We start from the raw sequence: 14,659 nt of genomic DNA on the forward strand, positions 1-14,659 counted from the left end.
GACGATTAAATGAGTTAATGTCTTATTAAAGATTATGGTGAGATAATAATATCAAGACGGTCCCAGCCAAAAAAATAAAGCTCAATATATAAATATAGAGCAAAATATAAATGTAAGAATTAAAATTAAATTATTTAGATTAAAATATGCATAAAGATATATTCAAATTAAGAATTTATTGTGTGAAACAAGGAATATATGGAAAAGAATTATATTTATTTCCTTAATCCATGGATTTTCAATAATGGCTCACATCATCAGAGGAAATAAAATGCAATTAGCAAAATTATCAGCTATGAATAAACATATATTTTGCTCGTCAGAACATATATTGAAAAATTATTTAGCAAAAACATTTAAAAGGCACAAATAAATGATATCATACAACCTAGGCAATCGAACGTGAAAAGGAGTTCAATTATTTATGGGAAATTTCTACCAGGTCGGACAAATAATAACCCAAGGAGAAAATTGGAAGGAGTAGAGTAATTCGTAACATTTGAAACCAACTCCAAATTAAAGGTAACATCCATGATGTTTTTTTCCCAGAGTAATAAGAGATGGCCATTTTTCTTCTTTCTCGTCGGGAGGCAATTAATACCTTTTTCATTTTATATTTTCCAGTACAAAAATCTTTTACCGCAATTTTAAAATACCATCTTCGCATTTGGAATTTACCTTTAAAGAGCTTTGAATTATTAAAATACCAATTGAACTATTTCGTCTGCATCTATACATATGACTAATTAAAATTTTCTTTGGGTTGTACCACATTTTTCAACTTTTTCTTCAACTAGTTCGAACTTCCTTTTGAAAATCGTTTTAACCTATGCATTTCTGCATTATCATCGACATAACGTCTTTCATAATTTGTAAGTTTTTAATTGATGTGCTAAACAGCAAAATTTGTAGCCTGCCTATGAATATTATTTTGCTAACTAAATTTCCTCTGAAGATGAGAGCCATTCTTTGAAACGTCCTGAAATAAGGAAAAATATTAAGTTTTAAACTTGTGTTCCTTGGCGAATAATATCTTTGTTGTAAATTCTAATCTACGGAGTTTAAATTCAATTTCAAACACACACACACACACACGCACATACACACACTCACACACACACACACACACACACACACACATATATATATATATATATATATATATATATATATAATGATTGGATCGATTGGTTTCTAGATGTAAATCTAATGAAACTCGCGTGATTATTAAAGAGTGGCCACTGCACGACAGAGCTTGTGTATAGTCTGTTTATTATATAAACATTATTAGTTACATATGGCATACATCTTTTTATGAAATGTTGTCCATGAATTTGGACTCCACTGAACATGTATACACATATGTAACCAACGATGTTTGTATAATAAACAGACCATATATATATATATATATATATATATATATATATATATATATATATACAATGTATATCTATATAAAAATATATAACTACATATAAAGAGAGATAGATAGATATATCTATATATACACATGCATATATATATACAATTTATATATATATACAATATATATATAATATATAATATAATATACATATATAAGACAAAATAAAATACATATAGTTATACATGAATTCATTATCAGTTCACCATATTCTTTAAACACATTTGATAACATTTTCCTTTTGCTAGAATTTATGTATATATAAATATATATATACTAGCAAAAGTACCCGTCGTTGACTGGGTTCAAAAGCAGCCTACAGAAAATGGACTCCTATTTATGAAAGTAAGATAGGTTATGAAAAGGAAGGGTTGTAAAGAGATAGCTGTTAATTTGGGGGTATCAAAACCAAAGCAAAATATGATAAAAGTAAAAATAAGATAGATAAACCCCATAATTTATTATACCATACCTGTTCATACTGAAACACTAATCACAATATTCTGTGGATCTATATTAAAAAAACCTTGTTAAACTTTGTGAGATATTTCCATTCTATGGAGGTCAGTTGCGAACGAATGCCCCATAATTTTATTATACCATATTTTTCAAACTGAAACATAATTATAAAAGTATACTTACGCAGATAGATATGAAAAGTCTTTATTAAACTTTGTGCCTATTTCCATTCAATGGAGGCCAGGCGCGAACGCAGACCTCACAATTTTATTATACCATCCCTATTTTAGTTAAAACATACTTATCAAAGTATTCTTATGTATATTTATATCAAAAACACTTGTAAACGTTTTTTTTTAATTTTTTATTTCCATGCGTTGTGGACCAGGTGCGAACGCAGACCCCACAATTTTAATGAAACACCGTTCTGCCAGATCAAACATACCCATTCCTGTGTCTCGATACATCTTCTATCATTATATGTGATCAGTTTTTTAAAATAGTCAACCATATAGGAGCCTATTCGTGACCAGACATACATACACACACACACACACACATTTAGCTTTATATATATATATATATATATATATATATATATATATATATATATATATCAATTCTAGCCAAATAAAGGAATGTATTCTCTTTTTTAAGACTGTGTTTGTACAAATAATTCCGATCTGGTCATAGTATATTCTGTTTCTAATTAAATCTAATCATAATTTAATCAATTCGCCAAAAGAATTGCATCTTATTTTTGTATAATAAAACAAAACTGGTCTATGACAAAATCAAGAAAAATGTCTCTTGTTAATATAGTAGATGCATAATTTCCTTTTATCCTTTTCCCTTGGTAATTAAGTTTCATTGTGTCATATGTCTTATGCATTTACGACCTGAAATTTTCATCTCTCTGTTGCAAATATTGATGATATGAGACGCTAACAGATTTTTAACTATAAAAATTCAATATAATTTAGTGTTTGATCTTTTATCATTTCTCACGAAATAGGATGTTTCAGCTAGTGTTGGGACGATGAATCTGGAATGAAAAATAAGAAAAATCGGAATGCTTTGTGTATCGAAATAGGAAAATAGACACAAATTGTTCGATGCCAAATCAATTCTTTTAAGTGTTAATTTTTTGTTTGGTTTATTTAAATCTTAATGTTCTCTGGTTGGTATCAATAAAAAGATGATAAAGAAGTACTTATATTTAAAGTACCAATCAAGTTAAAACATATATATTATCTCATATTCATTTTGCATGTTTGTAGAGATATTTTCATATATTATATGTTTTTTCAGTTGGAATTGGAGAAAATTATTGGGATCGTCCCATCACTAGTTTTAACGAATTACAGTGCATGGGATATGTTAACTTATAAATGATTTCATATAAGTGCAAGGGAAATTTGCTAGTCTAGTCGCACTGATGAGTTGTGATACAACGAAAAAGTAATATAAGTGGATGACTATCTATCTATCAATCTATCTACCTACCTATCTATCTATCTATCTATCTATATATATATATATATATATATATATATATATATATTTATATATAATTATATATATATTGTCATGTAGATACTTATCGATTTTTTGTTATTGGACCAGTCTCTCTTATGTAATAATTATTTTCACAACATTTCTTATGAAACTCGGCCATATTTTTATCGAACTCTATAAGTTTCCAACAAACTTCCAAATTAAAATAATCAACTTCAAAATGACAATAGTCAACTTACAAATTATAATAATCAACTTCAAAATGATAATAACAAACTTCCAAATGAAAATAATCAACTTCAAAATTGTAATAATCAACTTCCAAATGAAAATAATCACCTTCAAAATGATAATACTCAACTTCAAAATGATAATAATCAACATCAAAATGATAATAATAAACTTAAAAATGATAATAATCACCTTCAAAATGATAATAACTAACTGCAAAATGGGTTTATTTTAGTGCCTAAAAATAATAAAGTCCAAAATAAAACAATCAACTTCACAATGGGACAATGAATTTAAAATTAGTAAACATCTTCAAAATGAGAAATCATCAACTCCAGCATAGATTAACCAATACCAAAATGAGAATTAATAAACTCACAAATAGAGCAATAAACTTCTAAATAGAAAATCAAAGTTCAAATTAAGAAAATTTCAAAAACATAAAAACATTAAATTTAAAATAAGAATAAACAACTTCAAAACGAAGATTTTTAAATAAATTTTAAATTCTTTATATAGTTAAGAGTACAATTCTTTATATATATATATATATATATATATATATATATAAGTAAATCATTTCTCATTTTGAAGTCATTTATTTCTTATTTTTTAATCAATTATTTTTCATTTTGAATTCAATAATTTCACATTTCGAACACAATTATTTCTCATTTTGAAGTCAATTATTTCTCATTTTGAAGTCAATAATTTCTCATTTTGAAGTCAGTTATTTTTCATTTTGAAGTCAATTATTTTTCATTTTGGAGACAATCATTTCTCACTTTGAAATTGATTATTTCTTATCTTGAAGTCAGTTATTTTTCATTGTGAAATTCATTTTTTCATATTTTAAGTCAATCATATCTTATTATTAAGATAGATATTTATCGTTTTGTAGTCAGTAATTTCTTATTAAGAAGTCAATTATTTTTCATTTTGAAGTAAATTTTTCTCATTTAGAAGTACAATTATTTCTTATTTGGAATTCAATTATTTTTCATTTTGAAGTTGAACTTCTCACTTTGAAATTGATTATGTCTAATTTTGAAGTCAATTTTTTTCATTTTGAAATTAATTTTTTTATATTTTAAAGTTGATTATTTCTATTTTTGAAGTTATAACTAATTTTGGAGTCAGTTATTTTTCGTTTTGAAACTGATTATTTCTAATCAATAAGTTGATTATTTCTAATTATTAAGTGTATAATTTCCATTTTTCAGTTGATTATTTTTAATTTTTAATTTATTACTAATTTTGGATTACTTATTTTTATGTCGATGTCAAGTATTTCTAATTTTGAAGTATTTTTTTTATTTTGAAATTGATTATTTATAATATTGTGAGTTGATTATTTGGTATATATATATATACATATATATATATATATATATATATATATAAATCAACTCACAGAATTAGAAATAATAAATTTCATTATGAAAAAATTGACTTACAAAAAAGAAATAATTGACATCGACATTTAAAATTAGAAATAATCAACTTAAAAATTATAAATTATCAACTAAATAATTACGTTGATTATTTCTAATTTTGAAGTGTAGTATTTATCATTTTGAAGTCAGTTATTTCTTATTTTGTATTCAATTCATTCGTATTTTGAATTCAATTCTTTCTCATTTTTAAGTCAATTATTTTTCATATTAAAATCTGTAATTTCTCATTTTTAAATCAATTATTTATCATTATAAAGTCTATTATTTTTAATTTTGAAGTCATTTATTTCTTCTTTTGATGTAAGCTATTTCTTATTTTTAAGTCAATTATTTCTAATTGTGAATTACATTATTTCTTATTTTGAATTCAATTATTTCTCATTTTGAAGTCAATAATTTATTATTTTGAAGTCAGTTACTTTTAATTTCGAGGTCAGTTATTTCTTATTTTGAAGTCAGTTATTTCTAATTTTCAGGTTTTTAGTTATTTCGTATTTATAGGTCAATTATTTCTCATTTTGAATTCAATTATTTCTCATTTTGAATTCAATTATTTCTCATTTTCAGGTTTTTAGTATGAAGTAATTTGTTTCTTCTTTTAAAGTCAGTTATTTCTTATTTTGAGGTCAATTATTTCCCATTTTGAAGTCAATTAAGTTCTTATTTTGAAGTAAATTATTTTTTTATTTTGAAGTCAATTATTTTTAATTTGGAATTCAAATTAATTATCATTTTGAAGTCAATTATTTTTCATTTTTAAGTCAGTTTTTTTTTAATTTGAAGTCTATTATTTCTCATTTTTAAGTCTACAATTTCTCATTTTTAAGTCAGTAATTTTTTATTTTGAAGTCAATTATTTCTTCTTTTTAAGTCTCTTATTTAAGTCAATTATTTCTCATTTTATTCAATTATTTCTCATTTTTAAGTCAAATATTTTTTTCATTTTGGAGACAATTACTTTTCATTTTGAAGTCAATCATTTCTCCCCTTGTCAATTGATTATTTCTCATCTTGAAGTCAGTTATTTTTCATTTTGAAATTCATTTTTTCATATTTTAAGTCAATCATATCTCATTTTTAAGACAGATATTTATCATTTTGAAGTCAGTGATTTCTTATTTAGAAGTCAATTATTTTTCATGTTACAGTCAATTTTACTCATTTGGAAGTCCGTTATTTCTTATTTTGAAGTCAATTATTTCTCATTTTTAAGTCAGTTATTTTTTATTTTGAAGTCAGTTATTTCTTCTTTTTAAGTATGTTATTTAAGTCAATTATGTCTCATTTTATTCAATTATATCTCATTTTTAAGTCAAATATTTTTCATTTTTTAAGTCAAATATTTTTCATTTTGAAGTCAATTATTTCTCATTTTTAAGTCAACTATTTTTCATTTTTAAGTCAAATATTCTCATTTTTAAGTCAAATATTTTTCATTTTGAAGTCAAATATTTTTCATTTTGAAGTCAAATATTTTTCATTTTGAAGTCAATTATTTCTCATTTTTAAGTCAATTATTTCTCATTTTTAAGTCAAATATTTTTCATTTTTAAGTCAAATATTTCTCATTTTTAAGTCAAATATTTTTCATTTTGAAGTCAATTATTTCTCATTTTGACGTCGATTATTTCTAATTTTGGAGTCGATTATTTCTAATTTTTTAGTCGATTATTTCTAATTTTTAAGTTGATTATTTCTCATTTAAAGTCAATTTTTCTCATTTTTAAGTCGATTATTTTCAATTTTTAAGTCGATTATTTCTAATTTTGAAGTTTATTATTTCTAATTTTGAAGTTTATTATGTCTTTTTTGAAGTCGATTATTTTTAATTTTTAAGTCGATTATTTCTCATTTTTAGTTGATTATTTCTTATTTATAAGTCGATTATTTCTTATTTTGAAGTTGATTATTTCCAATTTTGACGTTGATTATTTCTATTTTTCGTAAGTTTATTATTTTCCTTTTGAATTGATTATTTGTTTACGTGAAAATAAGTCCATTTTTAAGTTTTTTATTATCATTTTTAAATTAAAAACTTTTAAAAGCACGTAATTTTGAAGGAAACCCTTTTATTAAATTCAGTTACAATCAGCCATGACTGGGAGGAAGTCCCAAGTAATATGCAGTTGTATTTTTTTATTGTCGTCCGAGAACTTACCATTAAAGAATTTGTAAAACGGGCACAGGGATGCTACATTTCGTCGATTATACGGAAGTTGGAGTTTGCCTGACACCGTCCAAAGAACCTAAATAATACGAATAATCAATCATCATCTCAGCATTTAAGAAACAGTTGAAATTAGTTGAAAAATTGTTTTTGTTTTTTTTTACAATCCACACAAGTACCAAACAGTTGTTAAAAACAAATATATAACAAATATATTTGATCAAAGACAAGACAAGTTACTTTTCTACCTAACCGGACGAGTTTTTAGTGTTTTTATTTAATGTAAAATGTTTATTCGGTTAAAAAAAGAAACAAGTAATATTCAGCACTACCGGAGAACAAGAACAAATGGTCGTGATGTCATTGAAGTCTCGAAAAAGACTTCAAAACAAGAAATAAAACAAAATGGGGATAGTAAACCACCCAATACATGTGACCGTGACATGTATTGGGTGGGTGTCTACCGCCATTTTGTTTTATTTCTTATTTTGTAGTGATTATTCAGAAAGATATAAAGAGATATCGCGGCCATTTGTTATTGTTCTCCGGTAGTGCTTAAGGTTACTTGTTTTTCGAACCGAATAAGCATTTTACATTAAATAAAAACACTAAGACTTTGTCCAGTTTTGTAGAAAAGTAACTTGCTTTGCCTTTGATAACATTTATTTTTTTTATGTATTTGTTTTTGGATAACTGTTTCGTATATCTGTGCATTGTAATATCACCCCAAATTGCAGCATTAGTATTAGTAGTAGTAGTAGTAGTAGTAGTAGTAGTAGTAGCATATTTTATGAATTAACCACTAGCGAACATGACAGGCGTTTCAAAAAGGTGTGCAAATTATAAAGCGATATTTACAAAACTAAGATAACAAAAAAATTCTTTCTTTAAAAATGAAAAACAATTAACGGATTCATGAAATCGTTCAAATAGTCTATAGGTGAAAGCAAAACGTTTTAATAAATGCACATGAATTATTTAAAAACAAACTTTATTTTTACTGCAAGCTTAAAAAAAAACATATATATACTATACTTTCGGAAGGCGGGCGGTGCCCGGCTTTGCCCGGTCATAAAATACGCTTAAATATGATATTTTAATTTCTCCAGATTTCGTATATATTATTCTAGAGTCGTGATTTCAAAAGTAAAAAAGTATTTGGGTACCATCAGTTAGAATCGAAACCGAAAGCAAAACCGTAGCATTTTAATCTGGTGACGTTACCACTGTACCAACGTGACACGCATAAAAACTAAGTAAAATAACCTAAGATGAATGTACAACGATTTTTAACATTTTGATCCCTTTTGGGCCCCTTTAAATTATTTTAACCGGCTAAAGACCTATAAATGAACAGCCCATAAAATAATCCAATCATTTGAAGCCCTTAACGCCGCCCTGTGACTTTTATTTCGATAAATTTGAAAATATATAGATAGACATACATGCAGACATAGTGAGTTGTATAAATTAGATTTGTTTTTGTTTTTCTTTTATAACAGAGCAACGAAGGATTTTACAAGTGTCTGCTGAAGAATGATACACTGTAAAAAACAGACAAGGACTCACTCAACCCAGATACTATGACAACAGAACCTATGTCATATCCTAACGAGCTACGACACGCACGATCCTATCGATATCTGTAAGTACCCAAATATTTTAATTTAATCGTAAAATATTTTTCTAAAATCCATTTCCTTTTGGACGATACATTCAAAAGTGTATGCTTATTGAACTCGGTGGATCGTCGAAGCATCTGGGACATAATGCGCCACGATTGCTTCTTGCCCAATCTTCTTAACCTCATCGTCATCCAAACGGGCGTCCGCCAAGGATGTATGCTCTCCCCCATCCTGTTCAACTACATCATCGACTGGATCCCAGAGAAAAGCTTGGCTGGCTTCGCTCGTGCTAGAGTAGGCCACGACTGTTCCATCACCGATCTCGATTTTGCCGACGACGTTGTGATCCTGAGCGAGTCCTAAACGGACGGCCAGCACGCACTCTACGAGGTCAGTCCCGCGGCGAAAATGGTTGGAATGGGAATTATGCGTTTAAGATGAAAACATTTTTTGGTAACGTCCCCCCACCTAACAGAATGGCTGTAACCCTTGATGGTGAAGCTGTGGAAGAGGTCAAAAACTTCAAATACTTTTGCGCTAATTTTACAGCCAACGGTTAAGCGAAAGACGAAATCATCACCCATAGCAACCTGGTTAAAACAGCCTTCGTCCGTCTTCAATAATGACTGTGGTCTCGCCAGGAGATAAGACATTCCACAAAGCTGCTGCTCTACGAGACCATGGTCAGAACAATTCTTCTCTATGAATGTGAAACCTGACCACTGCGCGGTGAGGATCTTGATAAACTTGAAGCTTTCAATCACTACTGCTTCCACCGTATTCTGTGCGTTTGACACTTCGACCGGATCCCTAACTCGACCATACGCGCTAGATGTAACCTCCTTGACCTGAAAGAAGCTCTGTTGAAAAAGAGACTCTGGTGGTTCAATCACATGCTGCGCCAGCCGGGGGATGAGATCGTCTGTCAATTGGTGGCGCCTAATGCAAACAGTTGTTTAAACAAGCGCCAAGACAGCCAACTTAAGACGTGGGTCGTGACAGGTAAAGTAGATATGGAGATTGGGTTAGATCCTCTCGATTTTTCGTGTCCATCGCTGGAACCGTGAATAGCTGGATCATGCCGTCGACTTTCCTGCCGATCCACGAGGATGGATAGTTTTGACGCGAGATACGACTACCACCATCGGAGTCGGCTCTATCCATCCCGGGTGAATGCCACTACAGGTACAAGCAGGTATGCTCATTGAATGATAAGTACTCATAATGTCCAAATTCATACTACCTGGCAGTAATGTGCGTATTCGAGAAGTAGATTCCTATGCATTAAAGTGTAACGTAGCGCAAGTCAACACACGTGTTTATGTGCAGGAACCCAACACGTTGTAGACTCTGTCGCAAAAGTGACAAATACAAGGAATAGAAAAAAATGGAAGCAGCACTAATTCTATGCGGGCTTAAACGGCTTCCTACAAAGGAGGACGTTGTATTGGAGTATGAAATTCACAAGCAGTCTCCAGTCGCATATCGCAAAGCATCGTATCAATCTTTTACCATTTGGCAAAATGATGCCTTTCATAGCTACGCTCTTCCCTCGTTTATGAGTAATTACTCCACATTTGGAAATTCCAAACTTGATATCTATATCTCTACTCTTCTGCTGTACAATTTGAACCAAAAAGTCAATTTCCTTTTCTGTTTTTCAAAACAATTTCAGATCGTCGATTAATAACGAGAATGATCTTTAGTCCGATCTTCTCAAGTTGGTAGCTCACCTTTGTCTCTCTTAGTACATGTGTCAATGGTATGAGTGCTATTATGAATAAAAGTAGCGAAAAAGAATCTCCTCGGAAGATATCGCATTTGATATTAACAGTACCTAATAGTTTCCTATCTGAAAAAAGTTTGTTTTCCAACTGCTCATACTTTTCCCTAAGGACTCAATTATATTTTTAGCCACCCTTACCATTTTTAACGTTCTGAGTATCAACGAAGTCGGCACTATAAACTTTCTTGTAATGTATCCAAGGTACATTCAAGTTTGTTTTTCTCTTTTGCCAATTCTTTCAAATACATTTATCAATCGATAGTTGATCTTTTATTCTTAAACACTTGTCCCTTCCGCCTTTTTGTTCCACTGATATTGAACCATTTCCTCCGAGATGGTCATATACCTCTGAACTGATTATCCCTATCAGTGTCTTCCAAAGCAAGTGCAAGCAATTAGTCAATAATTTTCAACATCTTGCCCTTTAGCAGGATCTTTCATTATTAAAATAGTTCTTCAGATTACAAGCCATTCTGGTATCTGGCACAATCTGACACGATTATCCAGAGAAACATCAAGCCTCTCATAGATTCCTATGAAAGATCGAAACCAATACCCATGAATTTCATCAGATTCAAGTCCTTTCCACTTAAGCATGAATTTCATTTGTTTTCTTAAATATTGAACAGAAATGTGGATATACTATTGTTTGTCTCTTTCACTTACTTTAGCGACTCAGTCAGCACTAACCTTGTGGAATGTCTCTCTTGGCCATGTAATTGACCAACATTTTGTAGCTTCCTTAGGGTTAGCAGCCACTATTTTGGTTTCAACTCCTTCCAGATTTCTAAAGAGCCTTGACTGGTTTGTTTTGAATAACTTGCTGTCGTTAAACTGCTGCAGCTATTATTATTATTATTATTATTATTATTATTATTATTATTTTAGTTGTAGTAGTAGTAGTAGTAGTAGTAGTACCCGTGGAAAGTTGAAAATTTTTATTATAAATAACACGAATAAAGAATAAAATAAAACAAATAACGAGAAATTTAAAACAAATTTTTTGGCAAATTCCTTTTAACCTAAACCTTAGCTAAAAAGAATTGATTTAAATCAATCAGATTTTTTATTAATAATTATTTTTAGTTTTAATTAGTTTTAATTAGTTTACTAGTTTTAATTAGTTAATTAGTGGGGCGAGCTCGGCCTTGTCGAGTCCTAAACTACGCTTAAATATATTTTAATTCCTACACATCACATATTTATGATTACAGAGTCAATTTTCTATTCGATATTATATTGGAACTAATATAAAGTAGTAATTTTAAAAAGTTAAAAAATGACATGGGTGCTATCAGCTAGAATCGAAACCAAAATATTTATCGCCCCAACCGCTTCTTCTACGGATGTAGCTTTCGAAAGATAGGCAGGAGAGATTTAATATAAAACGACTTTTAAAATGATTTCAATTTGGACACGTGCAGAAAGTTGTAAAAATATGTCGGCAAGTTAAAATGTACAGTTTTCATTTCAATAATGCGTTATTTAATAAAGAAATATTTATTGGTTATTAGTAAAGAAATATTTATTGATTATTAATAAAGAAATATTTATTGGTTATTAATAAAGAAATATTTATTGGTTATTAATAAAGAAATATTTATTGGTTATTAATAAAGAAATATTTATTGGTTATTAGTAAAGAAATATTTATTGGTTATTAATAAAGAAATATTAATTGGTTATTAATAAAGAAATATTTATTGGTTATTAATAAAGAAATATTTATTGGTTATTAATAAAGAAATATTTATTGGTTATTAATAAAGAAATATTTATTGGTTATTAATAAAGAAATATTTATTGGTTATTAATAAAGAAATATTTATTGGTTATTAGTAAAGAAATATTTATTGGTTATTAATAAAGAAATATTTATTGGTTATTAATAAAGAAATATTTATTGGTTATTAATAAAGAAATATTTATTGGTTATTAATAAAGAAATATTTATTGGTTATTAATAAAGAAATATTTATTGGTTATTAGTAAAGAAATATTTATTGGTTATTAATAAAGAAATATTTATTGGTTATTAATAAAGAAATATTAATTGGTTATTAGTAAAGAAATATTTATTGGTTATTAATAAAGAAATATTAATTGGTTATTAATAAAGAAATTATGATATGACTAAAGAATTAGTAGAAGAAACTACGGCAAAAAAGTAACTCCAAGAATACGAAACCACTGATGGAGCTAGTAACTTTTCTCCTTTTTTTTCGAAGATGGCGACCAACTTGTCTGACCTGACGAAGGTCGAAGGGTACATTGATCGAAACGTTGCACAAATAACACTCAAGATGAGAAAAATAGACCGATGAAATCAAGCAATTCAAATGTAAGGGACTCTATGAACTGTGGCGTATTCCTTATTGCAACTGTGACAAAGTACAAAACCGACTCCGAAATTTAGTAGACGATAACCTTTTCATTTCCTTTTTACCATTAGAGGTATCTTGCTTGTCTTTATTGCATTCTATCATTATTTTCATGGCAGGTACTCGACTGAGCTTCAATGTATGCTCCCAACTGTTAGATATGAGCAGTAAAAACTCGTCTAGCTGCAACCATGGTCAATAATTCTCCTCTTATCATCTCTCTCTCTATCTACCTCCCTAAAACTAAACAAAACTTCCATGAACAAAGTTTTTTTTCATAGAACTTCCACTCTGTTGTGTGTCCTCTTCCTGTTTGACTACCATATGGTTGTTTTCAAGTCCAATGTAAACAAATTCTTATTGAGCTGCCTTCTCAAATAGACAAATTCTGCCCAATTACCACATGACATTACACCTGACACATATTTAACTCTGCCCTTGAGTATCTTTTGAGCCTTCATTAATGGTGACACTTTAGTAAGACATAATCTCCTCGATACAATACGACTAAAGCTTTTAGAGAATGAATACTAATGTACATTATTCATGATGTTACGCCACGTGCTCCTGGGCACAAAATCAGACCATACTTAAAGGCGTCAGTTTACCACATAAGCATCCATGCTTCAAATGTAAACGTTTTAACCGGTTCGTAAGAAACACTACCTCTATTTATTTTGAACGTGTCCAAAATAACAGCGAACAAAGCATATTTGCTTATGCTTCATATCATTATGTTTGTATCGACGAGTAGGTTCTATATGTAAAAAAGATTACTTAGTGTAACAGAGCGCGGATGAGCGCGTGGAAAACTATCAGCAGGTGCTGTAAGATAGCTGGCTTGTGAGGATACTAGCAGCAGTAGCCGAAAAATATGCACATATGTAAATTAGGAAGTGTGCGCGAGCTGACACGATAGGAGAAAAAAAAAGAACACCGCGTGGTCAAGAGAAGAAAAAGGCGGTCGAAAATAATGGACCTATAAGTCAAAGACGAGAAACAGTTGTCAACGACCGGCGTGTAGTGGAACAGAAAGAGAAACAACCAGGTGGGATAGACATATGGCAGCGAGAGACGTATAAGAAAATCGATATAAAACGACTTGTGTTATAAAAGAAGGAAAAGTCCAGACGGATTTATTTATTTATTAATTGTTTGTGGGTTTTCGACGGTGCCGGACAGCGTAGGGGTGCGAGAGAGGTTTGACCTGTAACGAACAGTTATAGTAAAGTTTTATGAACGGATTAAGTTGATTTTCCAATCTTTTGTTGCATAAGCCAAACCTCCGGTATGAGTTTAAACAATAAATTTGGCTAGAAAACGTGACCAAGAGTCACGTGCGAAATCTTTGTGTGGTCATGAACGGCAAACAAAAAAGTCGGTCACAAGTCTAGGAGAGCTCGGGAGATGACGTCAAAGCAAGGTCAGGTTTTAGGATGCAAAATATCTGTGTAGGATGTTACCATATTCTTGGTAAAAATTGGAAATCGGAATGTCGGCCAATCGGAATGTTGGCCGATCGGAAATCGCCATCTAGGCCAAATAAAAAAGAGAAAAGTTAAAGAAGAACGACACAATGACGCGAGGGATGCTAGCAACACAGTTTTAT

At 29.5% G+C, this 14,659-nt stretch overlaps 1 long non-coding RNA gene across 9 annotated transcripts in view; it reads left to right on the forward strand.

Moving 5' to 3' along the window:
- Nucleotides 1–14,659, forward strand: part of LOC145278061 (uncharacterized) — a 797,888-nt gene that overhangs the window by 582,092 nt on the left and 201,137 nt on the right. For all 9 annotated transcript variants that reach the window (XR_013868289.1, XR_013868283.1, XR_013868286.1 and 6 more), the window contains one exon: nucleotides 8,761–8,903. This is a non-coding gene — a long non-coding RNA (uncharacterized LOC145278061). The remainder of the gene's footprint in view (nucleotides 1–8,760; nucleotides 8,904–14,659) is intronic.

Source organism: Euprymna scolopes, chromosome 6 (genome assembly GCF_053919585.1).
Source record: "Euprymna scolopes isolate OS-2025 chromosome 6, ASM5391958v1, whole genome shotgun sequence".
Classification (NCBI taxonomy): Eukaryota; Metazoa; Mollusca; class Cephalopoda; order Sepiida; family Sepiolidae; genus Euprymna; species Euprymna scolopes.